The sequence below is a fragment of the Rhinatrema bivittatum genome, chromosome 3 (assembly GCF_901001135.1).
Source record: "Rhinatrema bivittatum chromosome 3, aRhiBiv1.1, whole genome shotgun sequence".
Classification (NCBI taxonomy): Eukaryota; Metazoa; Chordata; class Amphibia; order Gymnophiona; family Rhinatrematidae; genus Rhinatrema; species Rhinatrema bivittatum.
The window spans coordinates 30,082,873-30,102,246 of NC_042617.1; the positions used below are offsets into that span (position 1 = coordinate 30,082,873).

The 19,374-nt window shown below is 45.4% G+C and overlaps 1 protein-coding gene across 4 annotated transcripts in view; it reads right to left on the reverse strand.

Annotated features, from left to right (window-relative positions):
• Window positions 1–18,255, reverse strand: part of COQ8A (coenzyme Q8A) — a 351,468-nt gene extending 333,213 nt beyond the window's left edge. The window contains exon 1 of one of the 4 annotated variants that reach the window (XM_029593040.1): window positions 18,106–18,255. The gene's annotated coding sequence lies outside the window, so the exon portion shown is untranslated. Of the gene's footprint in view, window positions 1–17,877; window positions 18,022–18,105 lie in introns of those variants that run through there. The other 3 variants (XM_029593043.1, XM_029593041.1, XM_029593042.1) reach the window with 3 other exon arrangements.
• Between the last annotated feature and the right edge of the window lie 1,119 nt (window positions 18,256–19,374).

Sequence of the window (19,374 nt, forward strand, 5' to 3'; positions counted from 1 at the left end):
ACCACACGATCATGAAAACATTTCGTGTAGGATGGATTCGTCATCAAGGCCTGAACCTCGCTTACTCTACGAGCCCAAGTAACCGCCACCAGAAAGAGGACCTTCCAGTTGAGGAATTTCAGCTCACAGGTGCGCATGGGCTCAAAAGGAGGATGCATGAGCATCACGTTGAGATCCCAGGAAACCACAGGGGGGCCACAGAGGCGGCTTTAGCTGCAGCAGGCCCCACATAAAGTGACTTACGATAGGCTGAACCGAGATGAGTGTACCAGAAACACCCTGATGGTTAACACTAATCGTGCTCAAATGGACTCTGACCAAGGCGGTTTTAAGTCTGGCTTCGGAAAGGTGCCATAAGTAGTCCAAGAACCTGGAAAGTGGGCAAGTGAGTGGATCTAATTCATGCCCCGCACACCACACTGAGAACTTTCCACTAACTTGTAAGACTTCCTGGAAGCTACCAGTACCTTGGCAACACTGTCTGAGACAGCCAGGAGCTGAAGGACTAGGCGCTCAACATCCAAGCCATCAAGGCTAACACCAGGAGGTTCGGATGGCACAGTGCCCTGATTCTGTGTTATCAGATCGGGCGCAGCCCCCAGGCAGATGGGAGTCCTGATCGATAGATCCTGGAGGAGATCCTGTGCCAGTGGGGAGCTACCAGGATCATGGTCCCCTGGTCCTGCTGTAGCTTCAGGAGAGTTTTCATGAGAAGCGGAAGAGGAGGGTACGCGTACAGGAGACCTGTGCCCTAGTGAAGGCAATGGCAGGTGGACGGCCGTCCTGAATAGGGAGCAAAAATTTCTCACCTTGCAGTTGAACTAGGAGGCAAACAGTTCCACATCCGCAGTCCCCCCAGATGGAAGATCCGGGCTGCCAATTTCAGGTCCAACAACCATTCCATGCAAGTGAAGAGAGAGTGGCTTAGATGGTCGGCCAGCACATTCAGTGGCCCGAGCAGGTACATAGCCCGCAGGGACATCCCTTGAGACAGAGCCCAGGAGGAGCAATCCTGTGCCTCCTTGCTTGTTGCAACCTGATTGTCCATACGGATCAAGATCGCTTTGTGGGACAAGCAGTCACGGAACACCCAAAGCACATAGCCTGAAGCTTCAAGACGTTTATGTGACAAAGCTTCTTGAGCAGTCCATTGGCATGTTGAGTTTGTCCACATGTGCCCCCCCAACCCTGGCAAGAGGCATTGGTGGTAGCGCTATTTGAGGCTGGGGAGCCTGGAAAGAAACTCCCCGCTCCAGATTGGAGAGACTCTCCCACCAGGATAGAGAGGTCCTCAGAGGTTACATGACAGAGACACAGGCCTCGAGGTCCTGGAATGCCTGCTGCCATTGCAAGCGCAACATCCATTGTGCTCTGCTCATGCAGAGACAGGCTAGCGGGATAACATGAACAAAGGCTGCCATGTGGCCCAGCAAGAAAAGCAGTAGGCAGTCACTCACAGACCAACTGTTTTGCACCAAGGTTGCCAGCGAAGACAGGGCAAGAGCCCAATCGTGGGGCCGGAACACTTTTGCCTGGGCCATGTCCAGTCTGGCTCCTATGAAGCCCAGCTGGGGAGACAGGCAAAGGTGGGATTTCGGATAGTTGATAAATACCAGAGACTGCAGTGCCAGCATGGTCAGGGCTAAAGTGCCAGCGCTCCTGCTCGGGAGTCGCTTTTGATCTGCCAGTCGTCTAGGTAAGGGAAGACGTGCACCTCCCGTCTGAGGTGCGCTGCCACCACTGCCAGGCATTTGGTGAAGACGCAAGGGGTGAGGTGAAAAAAAGACGGCAGCGCTCTGTATTGGTAGTGAGCCTTCCCTACCACAAAATGCAGGTAACTCCTGTCTCTGGGAAGGATGGCGATGTGGGCGTAGGCATCCTTGTGATCGAGAGAGCACAGTCCCTTCTTGAGCCGGAGGATCAAAATACCCAGAAAAACCATTTCGAACTTTTCCCTTCTGAGAAATTTGTTCAACGCCCTGAGATCGAGAATGGGGCACAAGCCCCCAGTTGTCTTGGGTAGCAGGAAATACCTTGAATAGAACCCTTGATAGTGTTGGTGTCAGATGACAGGTTCTACTGCTACTGCCTGTAGGAGGGTGGAAAGCTCTGCCCGGGCAAGGACTTGGGAAATGGAGGCTTCAGGATAACTGCACTGGACGATGCTGGCGGTTGGTGTGCATCTTCCTCCTTGGAGGACCTAATGAATGGGAATCGCGCCTGAGGGGGGCATCGGTGGCCGCTGGGAAACAGAGGGACCCTCGAGCACCAGGAGTGCTCCAAGCAGGACATCCAGACACTCGAGCGGGACCACCAGAATGGATGGTGTGGACTCAAGATAGCAGTATGGGGGGGGGCCAGTGGCGGTTCAATGAAGAGCTCGGAGTACTGCACACTGCAGTCCAGCTCCTCCTAGAAGTCCTCTGAGGACAGGACAGATGGAGGGGAATGATGCGTCACTGGCACTTCCTCAAAGCTCCAAAAGAGGCACAGAGAGGAACGCCTGGGACTCCTGGGTCCGTCGGAGGGCTCGGCCTCCTCGCCATGGGTGTTGCTTCAGTGGCGGCACAGCTGCCGCTGATGACATACCAGGACCGGTGCCATGCATCAATGGTGACTGGTGTCTCTGTTTCTAGGATCTCCCATGGTGCTCAGCCCGGTCTTTCCCCGATACAGAGGAAGCTGAGGATCCTAATGTCCTTGAAAGTGGAGAGACCATGGAAGAGCAGTCACCATCTCCATGGTCCTTAGACAATATCACCAGGGGTGTGGAGAGAGAAAAGTGTATCAAGTGGTTCTCCTCAACCCCGGGGCATCGATGAAGCAGACTTCTTGGAGCCAAAAAACGTTTCTCCATTTTAATCAAGCCATGCATGATGGCCCTTGGGGGCCATCTGATCGCACAGTTGACACCCTCAGACGTCATGCAATGCCCCCAGGCAGAGGATACAAACCTCGTGCAGGTCCGTAATGGACATGGTCCATGGGTGGCACCAGCAAAAACCGTACGCCATGAAGAAAAATAACCGTGTGGTCAATGGCCGGCGGGTACTAGGGAGTGGCACGTCAGAATTGACTCACGAGGAGGTATAAAATGTAAACCTACTGCACCGAGAGGGACACCGTCCAGAGAAGCGGGACCTGGTGTTTGGACAGGGAAGAACCCAGAAAAAGAAGAAAAATACTATTAAGAGCCTGAGCTTCAAACCATGAGGCAACTGCACTGCAGAAAAGAAGAGACTGAAGGGGGACCCCGCATGGCTACGGGGATAGTGGCATACTGGGCATGCTCAGTGTGCCAGTCAAGGTTTCTAGAAATTTTGACAAAAGTATTCCGTGCCGGGCTCCATCTGATGATGTCACCCATCTGTGAGGACTACCATCCTGCTTGACCTGAATAGAGTGATCTGTTTGAGATTACATTATTGAACTTTCAAATCACAGATTTACCACAAGTAACTTTCTAGATCAGGGGGTTCTCAACCCAGTCCTAAGGAAACACCTAGCCTGTCAGGTTTTCAGGATATCCAAAATGAGTAAGTATGAAATAGATTTGCACATATTGCCTCCATTGTATGCAAATATTTCTCATACATATTCACTGTGGATATCCTGAAAACCTGACTGGCTAGGTGCTTCCCCAAGGACTGGGTTGAGAACCAATGTTCTAAGATGTTACAAAAGGAAAAAGACTTATAAAGACATACCATATTACATCTTTAAATAAACCTTCAATAAAGTTATGCTGGAACACCAAGCTGAACACTACTACTGAATATACAGAAGTGGAAGATAACATCTAGGGACCAAGAGGTTATTGCCCCCTCCCCCCATGGGAGAAAATTGCATGTATCAGGGTTGAAGAGTAAGAGGGTAAAGCATTTTCAAAAGTGTTGAGCCCCCAAAGTTTATGTGCATGCCCCATGGACTTCTAGAGAAAACCCTAGTCTGGGTTACACATATACCATGAGAACACTTTCTCAAACATACAAGCCAATACAGAAAAACGCACGGGAGAGCCGGCGAGCGCCCACTCTCCCAGCACGCGCATAGGCCAATCTCCTGGGCGCGCAATTCAGGGGGGTGGCCTATGCAAATTAGGGCCCGCGGTAAAAGGAGGCGCTAGGGACACTAGTGCGTCCCTAGCACCTCCTTTTTGACAGGAGCGGCGGCTGTCAGTGGGTTTGTCAGCGAGTTTGTCAGCCAACGCCCAATTTTTCCAGCGTCGGTTCTCGAACCCGCTGACAGCTACTGGTTCGGAAAACGAACGCTGGCATAATTAAGCGTCCGTCTTGCGACCCGCAAGCAGACTTTTTTTTTTTTTTTTTTTTACTTTTGGGGCCTCAGACTTAATATCGCTATGATATTAAGTAATTGTCAATAATATATCATGAACCATAATTGTGGTAATCCTGAGAGACTATTTGGACCTGGTGAACAGAGTTGTATACCTCTGGTGCACACAGTCCTGTACAAAGATAATGTATATAAGGATTTATTATACCTTTATACAGATTTAAGAAAACCTGCATATACTCAAGCTATAATTTATATGCATTTATGGAAGGTTGTTAGAACTATAAATGTTTCCATTTGTCAAGAATTCATATACTAGTCTAACGTGAACAAAATCATTTTGGCTAACATGTTTTGATGATATCACATTATCTCTTGCTTCAGTGAAAGCATACTGAAATGAAAGTTCAAAATAGGAGACAAAACCAAAACACTGAAAGTACACATTGCCCTCCCACGAAACAAAGGAACTTGATAAAGATACTACCATTAAAAGGATTCATTGTGTGAAATGGTTTGTTACATGAAATCTTGAAAATAGAGAATATTTTTACATTTCCTTGCTTAGTTATTCAGCTACCATGACCGCAGCCCAACTTGCCACAGGTTTATCCCTCTAATCATTGGAGGGATACAATGGGTAAAGGCTTGAATGGCATGAAGAGCTGAGAAGACAAAGAAGAGACACCTGTGCTGAGCACAGGATGAAGGCAGCAGAAGCATAATGGAAAACGAGGGCCAAGCTCTAGAGAGGAGTGCAAATCCTTGAAAGGGAAAAGGAGAATATTAAATTTAAAGTGGAAGTAGATGGGAGCCATGGAAGGATTCAAAAGACAGACTTGCAGGAGAAGAAAATAAGTCTGACTGAATGCCAAGTTATTCATAAAGGGGAAGTTTTTAAAAGATGCGTGTGTGCATCCACGTGTGCGGTTCCTGGCGCGAGCACATAGACACGCCGATTCTATGACATGCACGCGCTGACACACGCATGTTATAAAATTTGGTGGCCACGTGCACATGTGCGCTGAATTTCACAATCCACGATGCATGTGCAGGCGCAAATTTTTGCAAATGACATGCAGTGATGCAATCCAATTAAGGAAAACTCCTCCCTCTTTCCTCTCTTCCCCCTAAGCCCGTCCCAGAAACTTACATTTTTTTCGTTTTACTGCTTACTGTTCCCCTAGAGCAGAAGTAGTTTGCACACATCAGCCAACTGCCAGCGCATGCTTACCCAAGACAGTGGCTAATGGCCGCTGTCCTGGCAGGCCTCAGTCCCTGGCAGACCCCCCCACCCCCCACCTGCCCCTCTCTCAGGGCCCGGCACTTGTGTGCATATTGCCACCTACACGCGTGGCCGGGCCCTTTTGAAAATGCGCACATTGCACGCAGGGCCCAGCCATGAACTTAAGTGGCAATTTTTACGCACATGGCCGATTTAAAATTCGGCCGTTAGCGTGTGATTAAGGGAAACCACCATTCTCTCTCAACAGGAACCAGTGGTGGTATGGTCTAATACAGTGTTTCCCAACCAGTGTGCCGCAGCACACTAGTGTGCTATGGCTGAAGTGTAAGCGTGCCACAGCTGCATTCTTTTTTCTCTTTCACACCTGGTCTGCAGATGTCCTCCCACACCCCCTGCTGGGGAGCAGCACTTATCAACAGCTGCTCCTGCTTCCCCCTCTGCAGACTCTCCCCTAACACAGAAACTGCGTGGGGCTCTGTAGGGTTGTGACTTCCTGGCCCTGTGCAGTTCAGATTACAGAGGGAAGCTGGCAAAGGAGGTAGCAGCAGCACTCTGTAAGCTGCTCCCAGCCTTTTGCTGTTCAAGGATTGGGGCTTGAATGGGGAAAGAGACAGATGAATGTGCCACAGGGTGGAGGGAGAGGGAGAGGGAGAGGGACTATTATGATGATTCAAGGTAGGAGAGGGAAGATGATAATGATGGTAGGAAAGTAAGGATGAGGGATGTGATGACAAGGGATGGCAGGAACGGGAAGAGAAGATGTCAAGGGATGGGGGATTGGCGAGAGATGGTAATGCAAGGAAATGAAGGAGAGGGCAAGTGATGCCAGAGGATGAAGGGAAGAGAAGGTGATTGGCATGGGGAGTGGAGGGAGGGAGATGGAAGAGAAAGTCATTATGCCAGGGGATGGAGAGAGGTGAAAGAAGAGGGAAGATGCCAGGGGAAGAAAGAAGAGGGGTGGAAACAGAGGGAAGGTGGTGATGATGATGATGCCAAAGAGTGAGGGAGGGGGAAGAGGTGGTAATGATACCTGGGATATAGCTGCGATGGAGAAGATACAGAGAAGGGCGACCAAAATGATAAAGGGGATGGAACAGCTCCCCTATGACGAAAGGCTGAAGAGGTTAGGACTGTTCAGCTTGGATAAGAGACGGCTGAGGGGGGATATGATAGAGGTGTTTAAGATCATGAGAGGTCTTGAACGAGTAGATGTGAATCTGTTATTTAAACTTTGGGATAATAGAAGGACTAGGGGGCATTCCATTAAGTTAGCAAGTAGCACATCTGAGAAACTTCTTTCACACTCAACGCACAATTAAGCTCTGGAATTTGTTGCCAGAGGATGTGGTTAGTGTAGCTGGGTTTAAAAAAGGTTTGGATAAGTTCTTGGAGAAGTCCATTAACCGCTATTAATTAAATTGACTTAGGGAATGGCCTCTGCTATTACTGGCATCAGTAGCATGGGATCTTCTTAGTGTCTGGATATTTGCCAGTTCTTGGTTCTTTGGCCTCTGTTGGAAACAGGATGCTGGGCTTGATGGACCCTTGGTCTGACCCAGCATGGCAATTTCTTATGTTCTGGGGATGAGGGATGGGGGATAGGGAAGGTAATGATGCAAGGGTGGGAGAAGAAGTGATGGGAGACAGCAGGTGATTATGCCAAGGAGTGGGGGGAGAGAGGTAGAAGAAAAGGGAAGATGGTGATAATGATTCCAGGGGTGAGGAGGTGGAGAGAGAAAGTGATGTTGATGCCAGGGAGTGAGAGAGAGGAAAGGTAATATGAGGGAGGAGGAAGGGATGATAGGAGATGGAGATGATGTGTTATGTTCGGTGTGTCTTGAACTTATTTGTGGGCCCTTGGGTCAAGGCGAGCAAAGACTCCACCCACAGGGAGGAGCCCTGTGGGCCCTTACCCTGACAGGCAAGGTCTCAGCAGAGATACAACTTTATTGTACAGCAACAATACGTGTAGAGCAAGCAGATGAGGCTAGAATCAGCTGATCAGCTCCATAGAACTCTGCAGCACGGAGGGTCCCGGTGAATACCTTATCTAGGCTGGCTTGTGCTGGCTGTCCCACTTGTAGTGGTCCGCAGCGCGGGGTAGGCTGGAAGTCGCTGGTAGAATGCACAAGACACAATGGATACGGTAGTGGTCCGCAAGCGGGGTAACCTGATAATCCGTGCCACAAAAGTAGAGTACTCACACCAAGAAGGTAGAGGCAGAAGCCCCGAACATGACTGGAGCAGGATCAATAGGAGTAGATGAGAACGATGCAGGAACTCACTGAAATGAGAAGAGAGAGAGATGGCTCTCAGAGGAGCGGATAGCCCTGAGTGCGGCATGGCCCCAAGGAGCGGGTACCTAGGTCTCCCAGTAGGCAGTGAGGAAGTCCCAAGGTAGCGGAACTAGGACGGGATTCCTTGCTAACTCGTAGCTCAGATGGTCAAGCTGGGTTTAAATATCCAGAGCGGGTGACATCATGCGGTGGGGATACCCCAGAGGTTCCCGCCATGACAAAAGAATGGCAGGCGCGCGCATGCCTAAGTAACACCGGATGAAAGATGGCTGCCGGGAGCACCCATGCCGTCCCAGGCACGCCCTGAGGGCCGGCGTGTGGAAGCGGAGGCCGCCATTCTGCCCAGACTTGGAGCTGTATAGAGAAAGGTGGTGAGCAGCATAGGTCATAGCCGACTGCGACCGACGGGCGCAACATGATGCCAGGGAAGAGGCATGATTATGATGCTGGGGGAAGAAGGAAGGGAGAAGGTGATGATGTCAAGGGGTAGGAGAGAGGGAAGAGAAGAAAAGGGAAAGTGATGATGGAGAAGTGGTTGTGCAACTCAAAATGTTCCCTGTGCCAGGTGTGCCATAAAAAAATAAAAATTTGGGAACCACTGGTCTAATGGTTCAGCAGTGAACTGCCAGCCACAAGAACTTCTGAAGAGTTCAAATCCTGCTCTGTTACTGATTCTCTGATGTGAATTTGGACTTCTCCCTTGATCTCCAGGTTGCAATTTACCCAAGGATGATTGTGTAACAACTTCCTTTTTCAGGCACTGTCACACAGAATATGCACTAAAATTAGTAGTCAAACTTTCCATCCTAAATGGGTTTGTATGCACCTCACTAAAGCTCTGACAATGTCAAAAACTTTAATAAATGAGAGGTGAAAAACACCCAAATATGTTTTTCATTGTTATGAGAAGATCTCATGGAATAAAAACGAGAGATTAATGCAAACATTATTTTAGTTTATTTTTCTTTCTGCTTTCCTTTTCTATCCCTTTCCCTCTCCTAGCATTCTCCTCCTTCCCTTTATCTACCTCCCTTCCTCCCTCTTTTCCCTGCTTCCAAGCACTCTAGCTTCTTTCCCTGGGCCAGCTGAGAGCATACACCAATTCTCCTTGGATGGGTCCCACCAGTAGCAGTCACAACAGTGCTCTCCTAACCTCTTCCATTGGGCACCAGGATACAAGAACCATTTCCTCACAATCCCTGTTTGTTTCAAAATATGTTTAGCAAATGTTCTACCCTTCTATTAAGCTTGTTTTGACTATATTCAGTATAGAGGCCTATAACAATTTGCAAGTTCCGGTTCCATTTTAATTCAAATACCAGGTTGTGTGTCAGTAATGAAAAAGGCAAGCATATTGCCTCTGCTAACAAGTTAAGGCTGGAGTTCATACTACCTGCTCTGACTCAGGAGTTAAATTTTCCAGCATTAAAAAAAGGCAAGCTAGGCAGCCTCCCCGTATTACAGGGGAATAGCTAATAAGATTATAATAATCTGTACACCGACGCGATATCTCTGATGAGTGGCGGTATATAAAAAACTTTAAATAAAATAAATAAATCCTGCAATTTGCATGCAGACATGCTAATCCTAGCATGGGTTCTAATGCACATTTTAGTGTGTTTTCCACACTAAAATCCTTATTACATACTGGGGTTTTTATTTATTTAAAACATTTGGCACCTGTTAGAATGTACAATAGTACCATTCACCAACCTAATTTATGAGCCTACATGTAAACCGTTGCGATGGTATATAACTTAGCGACGGTATAGAAAAGATTTTAAATAAATAAATACATTTGTAGCTCGCCGATCTACAAATCTCAGCTGGTAACAACTTATTCGTTTGCAATTGTTCAGTTATTTTAGCACAGATAAATCCACACTACAACACAGGTTAAAACCAGCACTAGAGTTAACAATGCTTATTACGGTACATCAGCTCCCTATTCAGTGCTAAAGAGCCCACCGGAGTTTAACAGAATCAAACCCAAATTCCCAGGAAGGGAATTAGGTAGATAGCTACCACAGTTCTAAGCAACATCTGATTAATTTACAGGAATGTTTATCATCAACAGTTCTAATCATAAACAATGTACAAAGTTTATTAAGAGTCAGATTACTTCTGAACAATCATCTGCATTTGTGCTAAGCTTTACTATGCAGCTGGAGCACTCACATCCATGAACAGAACTCAGGATATGGTCTCTTGCTCACCTCCAGGTCCCCACTCCCATGTGATAATTCTAAACAGTTATTCTCCCCCCTCTCTATAACAAGACATCAGGAGGAGGAATCTGGCTCAAAAGCAGTGCCAAGGGGCTCAGAGTCAGGACACTTCCCTTCTAGCCCTCAGCTATCACGGCAAGGGAAGGGGAAGGAGGAAGAAAGGAACATCACTATTCCCTGAAGCCCTTACCCAGAAATAGGGCAAAAAATAAAAAGTAAAAATAAAACACCAAGCATTTATATTCATCTTGGTGATGTCACTGCTTTATCAAAAGTTCTGAAGGAGCACTAGCAGAAAAAAAGCAAGTCTGCTTACTGTAAACCGTGTTTTCTATAGATAGCAGGATGGATTAGCCATGCTTTCTTGGGGTGACATCAACCTGATGGCGCAGTTCGGAATCTTCTCCAAGTAGCAGAGCTGTGACACTCTGCTCATGTAAGGTGGCTCCTGTGCAATCAGACTTCCTCAGTTATCATCAAAGACTATACTTATCTTAGAGACTGCTAAGGAGGTGAGTGGATATGCATTGCTAATCCATCCTGCTATCTATGGAAAACACAGTTTACTGTAAGCAAACTTGCTTTTTTCTGTGATAAGTAGGCTGCATTAGCCATGCTTTCTTGGGGAGTCCAAAGCTAAGGGTTGCTACATGTTGTGCACACTGTTCCTTGATTTTTTTTTTTTTTTGCAACCTGTCCACTTCAGTGGTAGTCTCTAATACACATTTATATATTATGTCCTAAAATTACTACTAAACATTTTTATAGCACTACTTGACATACAAACAGCATTGTTCAAACAGCACACAAGAGATAGTGCCTGCTCATTAGAGCTTACAGTCTAAACAAGACAAACATACAGGTCAAGAGACTTAGGGAGTTTCATATAGACAGTGGTGAAAATTAGTTAAAGAGGCTGAATGAAGATGGACAATCAGACTTAAGATTTAAAAACAGACTAAAAAAGGTAGAGTTTTAGATGGGATATAAACAAGGTGAGAGAGGGAGCATGATGCATCAGCTCAGGCAATCTATTCCTCAAATTGCAATTATATTCTGCCTCGCTCTATTTATAACATGCAATCACGCTCTGCTCCGTTCCAATTTGTATAATTCAGGTTATACAATTGTATAACTCATGTCATTCTAATTTGTATTAATCTATTTGTATAACTTGCAATCATGCACTGCTTCGTTCGAAGTTAGTATAACTCCACCCCCTCCCCCCCTAAAGCTCTAGACCAACTGTTTTTCCCTCCCCTCCCTTCATCCCTATGTCCTCCCTTTCTCTTCTTCCCTGCACCAGTATAATTGCGCTCAATTCTTTCACATGTAAGTTAATTGTATTTTTTTCTCAAGGTTTCATCAGCCTATTAAGGCAGCTGTATTTCTAGGAATTTTATCTCCTAATACCTTTAATTATTTATTATATATGTTTTTTTTCTCATATATTTATCTGTTATTTAAGAGTTGCTTTGTTATATGTAATGCTACTAAGCAAGTTACTTTGTTCTCTGTAAACCGATTTGATTTGCATACAATGTAAGAAGACCGGTATATAAAAACCCAAAAATAAATAAATAAATACATGGGGCAGCCAAGTGGAAGGCATGGAGTCCTGAATGGGCAGTAGAGAAGGGTAGAGATAGTTGGCTGGCCAATATTTTTTCTAGTATTTTTAAGGGTGGGCTATTGAGAAAAAATGTCATCTGCAAATAACGAGATTTTGTATTGGGCATTTCCAACTGTAATCCCCTTGGTGTCATCTTTATGTCGGATAGTATATATTGGTCTATAGGAGCCGCAGAGGGTTTTAGCCTTCCCCGACTTTGGTAGTATGGTGATGCCGGCTAAATCCATTGACAGTGGCAGGACTGGGTGTTTTAATAAGTCATTATAAGCCTCTTGTAAATGTGGTATAAGCAGGTCACCAAACTTCTTATAAAAGCGTTCACCTTTGTTCACCTTTGAAGCAGCTCTGGCTGGAGGTCTGGAGAATGTGTGCAGGGAAGGAGATGAATTCCTGTGCTTGGTACTGGCAGGGCTGGTGGCATTCCGGGAAGGAGACTTGCTTCTGGCTCTGGTACTTGCCGGACTGTCTGGGCTTGCTCTCGCCCCTCACCATCTCAAACTCCATGTCATTCTCCCTGCCCCAAAGGGTGTCTCCTCTTGGGTCTCCTGGCCACACCTTGTCTTCTCCCTCCTCGATAGCAGGGGGGTGCTGGTCTGCTTAGGGCTCCCCTTTCTCTCTTCTGATTCCTTTTCTTTTAAGTTATCTTTCAGGGTCGCTTTTCTGGTTTTGCTATCGGGGTTCGCTATTTTCCCCCTCCCCCCGTCTTATACTTTCTAACTGATAAATATGCATAAGCTCATGCATAATAACTTGGTGGGTGGAGGGTCTTTGCCACATTGCGGGTCTTTCCCCCCCTTATTTCTTCTGGGGAGGGGGTACAGTCACATCTGTATGCAAGCTGTTATGCCAGAGTATTTTTCTCTGACTGCCCCTCCCTTCTAAGGGAGGGGGTCTTTCTGATCCCTGGACTTGCTTGGCCAGTCCATGACTCTTCCTTATGGGCTTAAGTTGTTGCGTTGTCTCTCTGGCTGCTGCACTCCACTTCTTTTGGGCTGCAGGGGCAGGAAGAAGAGACCATGCCGCTGACTCCAGCTCTCCTGACACGTTGCACCCAGGCTCATAGCCTGGGTGGAGGAAGAGTTCCATTTTGCTGGAGCAGGAGGAGCAGCTGGGCCAGCAGGGGACTCGGACGTGTGGCGACACACTAGTTGAGAGCCGCTGCAGTAGGATACTCCTACAATGTTTTACCTCTCTCCTGGCGGCAGTCAGATGGGTTTTTAGGATTTTCACAATGAATATGCATGTGATTATATTTACATACCCTTGGTCTCCAATGTATGCAAATCTCCCATGCATATTCATGAGCATTATGGGTTTCCTGAAAACCTGACTGGTTAGGTATTTGGGTATATTATCTGGCCTGTTTTAAGAAAGCAAGGTGTGGGTCAGCTAACTGGCAGTGCTGTACACAGTTATGTGGAGCATGTGGCTTCTGGACCTGGATTTGGTCTTCTGCTCACAGGTCAGCTGAGGCTGGTAGTTTCAGCTATCATTCAGAGGTAGCACCTAGTGGCTTAAATTAGGGACCCATGGTTGCAGAAGCTAAATAAATTAATAACTGGAGGGAGGACACTAAAGAAATCTACTGTGATGTTTAACTTTTAAAGAGTGGCTATGATAAAATGAGGAAAATGGTTAGGAAAAAAACTGAAAAGTGCAGCTGCAAACATAAGAATTTACATCAGGCAAGGACCTTGTTTAAAAATACCATCTTGGAACTCAGATCAGATGTATTCCACTCATTAGAAAAGGTAGAAAGAAGGTTAAATAACTATTGGCATAGTTAAAAGGTGAGGTGAGAGAGGCCATAATAGGTAAAAGATCATCTTTTAAGAAATGGAAAACGGGTCTGAATGAAGAAAACAGGAAACGGCATAGACAATGGTGAGTTATATGCAAAAATTGATGAGGAGGGCAAAGACAGAATTTTAAAAGAAGCTTGCTGTGGAAACAAACTCTTAATAAAAACCTTTTCAGGTACATTCAAAGTAAAATAAAACAAAACAAAACAAAAAAAACCTGTGAGGAAGTCCATTGGACCATTAGATGATAAAAGCTAAAAGGGGCACTTAGGGATGACAGGGCCATAGCAGAGAGATTAAACAAACTCTTTGCTTCACTGAGAGAGATGTAAGGCAGATACCATGCCAGAAATTATATTGAAAGATGGTAATTCAGAGGAGCTGAATAAATCTAAATAAATCTGGAAGATGTAATATGGCAAATTGACAAAACTAAAGAGTAGCAAATCTCCTTGGCCAGATGGTAAAATTCCCAGACAGCTGAAAGAACTGAAAAACGAAAATGCAGACCTGTTTTGGTAATTTGTAAACTATCATTAAAATCGTCTATGATACTTGAAGACTGGAGGGTTGGCAATTTTTTAAAAAAAGAGGATCTGGGGGGTGATCCAGGAAACTACAGACTAGCAAGTCTGATGTCTGAGCCAGGCAAAATGGTAGAAACTATTGTAAAGAAAGTTACTGAACATATAGATGGGCATAGTTTAATGGACAAAGCCAACAGATTTAGCTAAGGGAATACTTGCTTTACCAATCTGCAACAGTTTTTGTTGGGGCATAAATGTGGATAAAGGTGAGCTAATTGATAGTGTAACTGGATTTCCAGAAAACATTTACTGAGTTCCTCATCAGAGACTTCTTAGGAAATTAAAAAGTCATGGAATAGGGAGCAGTATCCTATTGCAGACTGGAAACTTGTTAAAAGCTAGAAAATAGAAAGTAGGGCTGTTCTGGGACCACTGCTTTTTAACATATTTATAAATGACCCAGAAACGGGGAACAATGAGTGTGGTGATCAAATTTGTTGATGACAAATTATTCAGAGTTAAATCACAAAAGGATTGTGAGAAATTGCAAGAGGACCTTCGAAAACTGGGAGACTGGGCATGCAAATTGCAAATTCAATTTAATGTGGACAAGTGTAAAGTGATGCACTTACGGAAGAGTAACCCAAATTATAGCTACACAATGCAAGGTTCCACATTAAGAGTCGCTGTTTAGAAATAAGATCTAGACATAATTGTTGACGCATTGAAATCTGCTTAGTGTGCAGCAGCAGCCAAGAAAGCAAATAGAATGCTAGGCAATATTAGGAAAGGAATGGAGAATAAAACAATATCCATCATGCCTCTGTATTGCTCCAGGATGCAACCTTATCTTGACTATTGTATGCAGTTCTGGTCACTACATATAAAGAAAAGATATAGCAGAATTAGAAAAGATACAGAGAAGAGTGACCAAAATGATAAAGGGGATGGAATGATTGCCCTTTGAAGAAAGGCTAAAGAAGTTAAGACTCCAACTTAGAGAAGGAATGGCTGAGGGGAGATACAATAGAGGTCTATAAAATGAGTAGAGTGGAATGACTCTGTTGTTTACTCTTTCAAAAAGTACAAAGACCAGGGGACACACAATGAAATTGCTACGTTTTTTACAGTTAAAACTAAAAGAACATTTTTTTTTTACCCAATGCATAAATCGAGCTCTGGAATTCACTACCAGAGGATGTGGTGAAAGCTGTTCGTGTAGCTGCGTTTAAAAATGGTTTGGATAATCATTTAAGGTATAGTTGCAGAAATCCATGGAATTTATCTACCATTTGGGATCCTGCCAGGTCTTGTGACCTGATCGGCCACTGTTGGAAACAGGATAGTGATGGACTCTTGGTCTGATCCGGTATGGCAATCTCCTGTTCTTAAGCTGCTGCTGTTGCAACAGAGGGGCTAAATTAGTTTGGAAGGGTTAGAAAATAGTGGAAAAACCCAACGAAGTTGTGAATAAAGACTTTGACACTGTAGGTCAACAGTGTCTGTTTCCTTTTGAACTGGAAGCCCAAAGGAACAGGAGGAAATTGCAGAGCCCAAAATTAAAGGTGGTCAAAATAAGGCCACTGCAAATAACATGAACCTTTGTTCATGTTATTTGCAGTGTTTTGGAATGTTCGCAGATTTTTGTTTTCTCCTGATCTCATTGTTAGCATGTATAGCAGACTGTGAATGGTAGCATATATGTTTGTATTACATTGTAAATAGGATTGAAATTCTTTAGATAAAAGTTGGTATATAAATCCAAGTTATTACATTTTAGATGATGGAAATGGATGAATTATTGTATTTTTTTTCATTGGAGACCAAGGGTAAGTAAATATAATCACATGCATATTCATTCTGAAAATCCTAAAAACCCAACTGACTGCCTCCAGGAGAGAGGTAAAACATTGTAATACACATTTATATAATCATGTCCTAAAATTACTACTAAACATTTTTATAGCACTACTTGACATAACAGCCAGCATTGTTCAAACAGCACACAAGAGATAGTGCCTGCTCATTAGAGCTTACAGTCTAAACAAGACAAACATACAGGTCAAAAGACTTAGGGAGTTTCATATAGACAGTAGTGAAAATTAGTTAAAGAGGCTGAATGAAGATGGACAATCAGACTTAAGATTTAAAAACAGACTAAAAAAGGTAGAGTTTTAGATGGGATATAAACAAGGTGAGAGAGGGAGCATGATGCATCAGCTCAGGCAGTCTATTCCAAGTACATGGTGCAGCCAAGTGGAAGGCATGGAGTCCTGAATGGGCAGTAGAGAAGGGTAGAGATAGTAAATATTGCCTACTGTTCATGGCCTGAAACATTTACAACCTCAGTTTTGTTTAAGCATATATCAGAAAGTTAGACAATCACTGCTGTACGAGGGGAAACAAACTGAATATCATAGCATCAGCAGCTGTGTTCCACCCACAATACTACACTGCCAGCCATTACTACTAGCCACTGGGCTACATTAAAGAAAACGCAAACATTCCCCCATTTTTATCTTGTTTGTCAAGATCATACATCTGACAGTGCCTGAAACCAGTCATTCCTCTATGTTCCACCAATACAGGATGCCTAAGTGGATGCCATGAAACCAAATATTATAGCAGTATATGCAAACAAACAAAAAAGATTTTTGATTGTGAACTTTTAATTCCCTTTCATACTCAAGGTAATACCCAACTGAAGGGTCAGTGTATAGCTATCAGGAGGTATCCACTACTGTCAAACATCTCATTTAGATAAAGGTTTTGGCATTTTATTTTGTTTACTTGACTAAAAGGAAACGTACAAAATGTATACTGCTCCACAAAGGCAGGTTAGGTTTCTTTTTCCACTGGAGATTCTCCAGGGCATGTCCCAAGCCTTATTACCTGTCCGTTAAATAAAGATCACAGCACTCAGCCAACTTCAGGCCAGGCCGGAACTAAGGCTCAGCATGGGCAACTGTGACCTTGCAGAGACAGAACAACAGTCAGTATTAGGCAGAGGACAAGGAGATAGCACCACCATATGTAAATATTTTCTGTAACCTGCCACGGACAATAGTGTAATTTACCTTTCTATTTTAATTGCAGTATATCTGATGCTGTGTTACGGACTGTTCCATTATTTCTATTGCTTTGTGTACATTTGTTATGTATAACAATGTAACCTTCTATTTGGTAACTGAAATATAACAACCATGTTACTTTGATTACTATTATACTATTTCAATTTTTTAACAAAGCACGTTTTGAAACAAAAAAAGAAGGCAAAATCAGCATTTGATTCCTAGGCACCGAAATCTGCATAATACACGTAAGAGAAGCCTAAAGAGCGCTGAAACAGATCTGATTTTTGCAAACAGCCTTCGCTCCTGCCTGGCACAGTGCAGGAGGCGTGCCGTGCTCTGTATTTACCGAACAGGTAATGAAGGTCGGGCGGCGAGCTGGAAAAAAAAAAAAGTCTCGTATGCAAACTAATCATAAACTAGAGGTGCCGCGAGCAAAGCGATCCCACCAGCATTCACTGCAAACAGATACAGTCAAAACGAGACTTATTTGCAGCCCTCAACGGCCCGAGTTTGAGGCACTCCCCCCACTTCCCGACAGAAAAATGCACCTTGAAAATAAGCAAAGAAACGGCCCTTCCAGCCCCAAAACTGGAATCCGGGAACAAGACCCAATCGTACCCAGAAACGAGCCAAATCCGGTTCTTTGGGTAAGAAAAAGAGGGGGGGCTAAAAAAACGAACCAAACCCAGCCGAATTCATCCAGAGGCACTTTCCTTTCAAAAGAGAGAGTGTGGGGGGCTACACAAATCCAGGGAAAGGGAGAGAGACTCTCACCTAGGAGGGAGCGAATATTCACCGCGGGCGAGTGCTTCAGGAAAGAAAACAGGAAGAGAAACGCCGCGCCGATCTCCAGCCGAGAGCGCCCTGCCAGCACCCCCCCCGCACGGAGGCCCTTCGGAGTGCGCAGGGAGGGACGCGGTGCAATCCCTTACACACACACGCACCCCCTCCCCACCACACCAAGGTCACCAGCGCACGCACGCGCGCGCGCCGCCACCTTACCCTTCGCGCTGAAGACCGCGAGCGCAAGCGTCCGTCTCCCGCCGCACTCTCCCCCACTTCTTCGCAGCCACACGAGGTCGCGGCTGTTTACCAACTCCAGCAACACTCGGCGCCCATTGGCTCACGCCTCGCCTCACCTCCCTCCCTCCTTGTCGTCCCCTTGTTTTAAGTTAAGGCCTGCAGCTATCCCGTCTCTTCCCCGCCCTTTGCTCGCGGCCTTCCACCAATGAGCAACGAGGTGCCGGCGGCCAGCCAATGGCAGGTGGCCATGGACGGATGCGCTCGGGGTATAAATGGAGCGTGAAGGGGCGGGAGTGGTTGGTTTGTTATGCGTGGAATTTTTGTTTAGGGAGGTATTTTGTGGAGGAGTTTTGGCGCTTTCCTGGGGATTCGCTGGCCTGATGGCGCTACGATACCTTTTAGTGGTAGAGCTCGCCCTAAGACGCGGAGGAGAAGGGGTCAGGCACCCTGTGCAGACTTTCTTTCTACCCCCCCCCCCCAGACACACACACATTTTCTTAATGTTTGCTATCAACTAATAGAATGGTTCAACCTTTGATGTATCTGGCTTAATTTTCTGGTACAGTGTTGAGTTTTCTAACTCTCTGCCGTTATCTCTATTCCTGTCTCTGTTTTATTTCTCTCTGTCCTCCATGTGTCTTTTCTGTTTTAGTTTTCGTCTTTCCTTCTGCAGCCGATACTTTAAATACTTTCTCTTTCTTCTTTCTAATACTTTCTCTTCCTCCTTTTTCTCTTCCCTTCTGCTTTTTTCTTTCTTTCTCCTCTTTGTCCTACATATTCTTCTTCCTCCTGCATTCTCTCCTCCATTCCCCATCCTCCTCCTATATTATCGCCCTGGATATCTCCCCTGTCCCATCCCAGGGCCTCTCCTTCCCCATCTCCTGTGATCTCTGGTCCTTGTATCCCTTTTTCTTCCTGTTTCCCATTCCCCACTTTTTCTCTTTCCTCTTGCTCTCATCTTTCCCTAATTCAAACCTCTCTCCTTGCTGTCACCTTCTTCCTCTCCTCTCAACCCCAACTCTTGGTCTCTCTCTTTTCCCCACATTTTGCTCTATTCTCTCTACCCCCATGCTATGCACACACTTTTGTTCTTCCCTTTCTCTCCCTCCCCTCTTGCTCTCTTCTCTGGCTTATTTGTCTCACTCCCCCCACACTCACCCCCTCCTTTTGCTTGCCCTCTCTTTTCCCATCCTTACTCTTTCTTGCTCATTCACACCCCCCCAATTCTTGCTCCCCTGACTTTCCTCT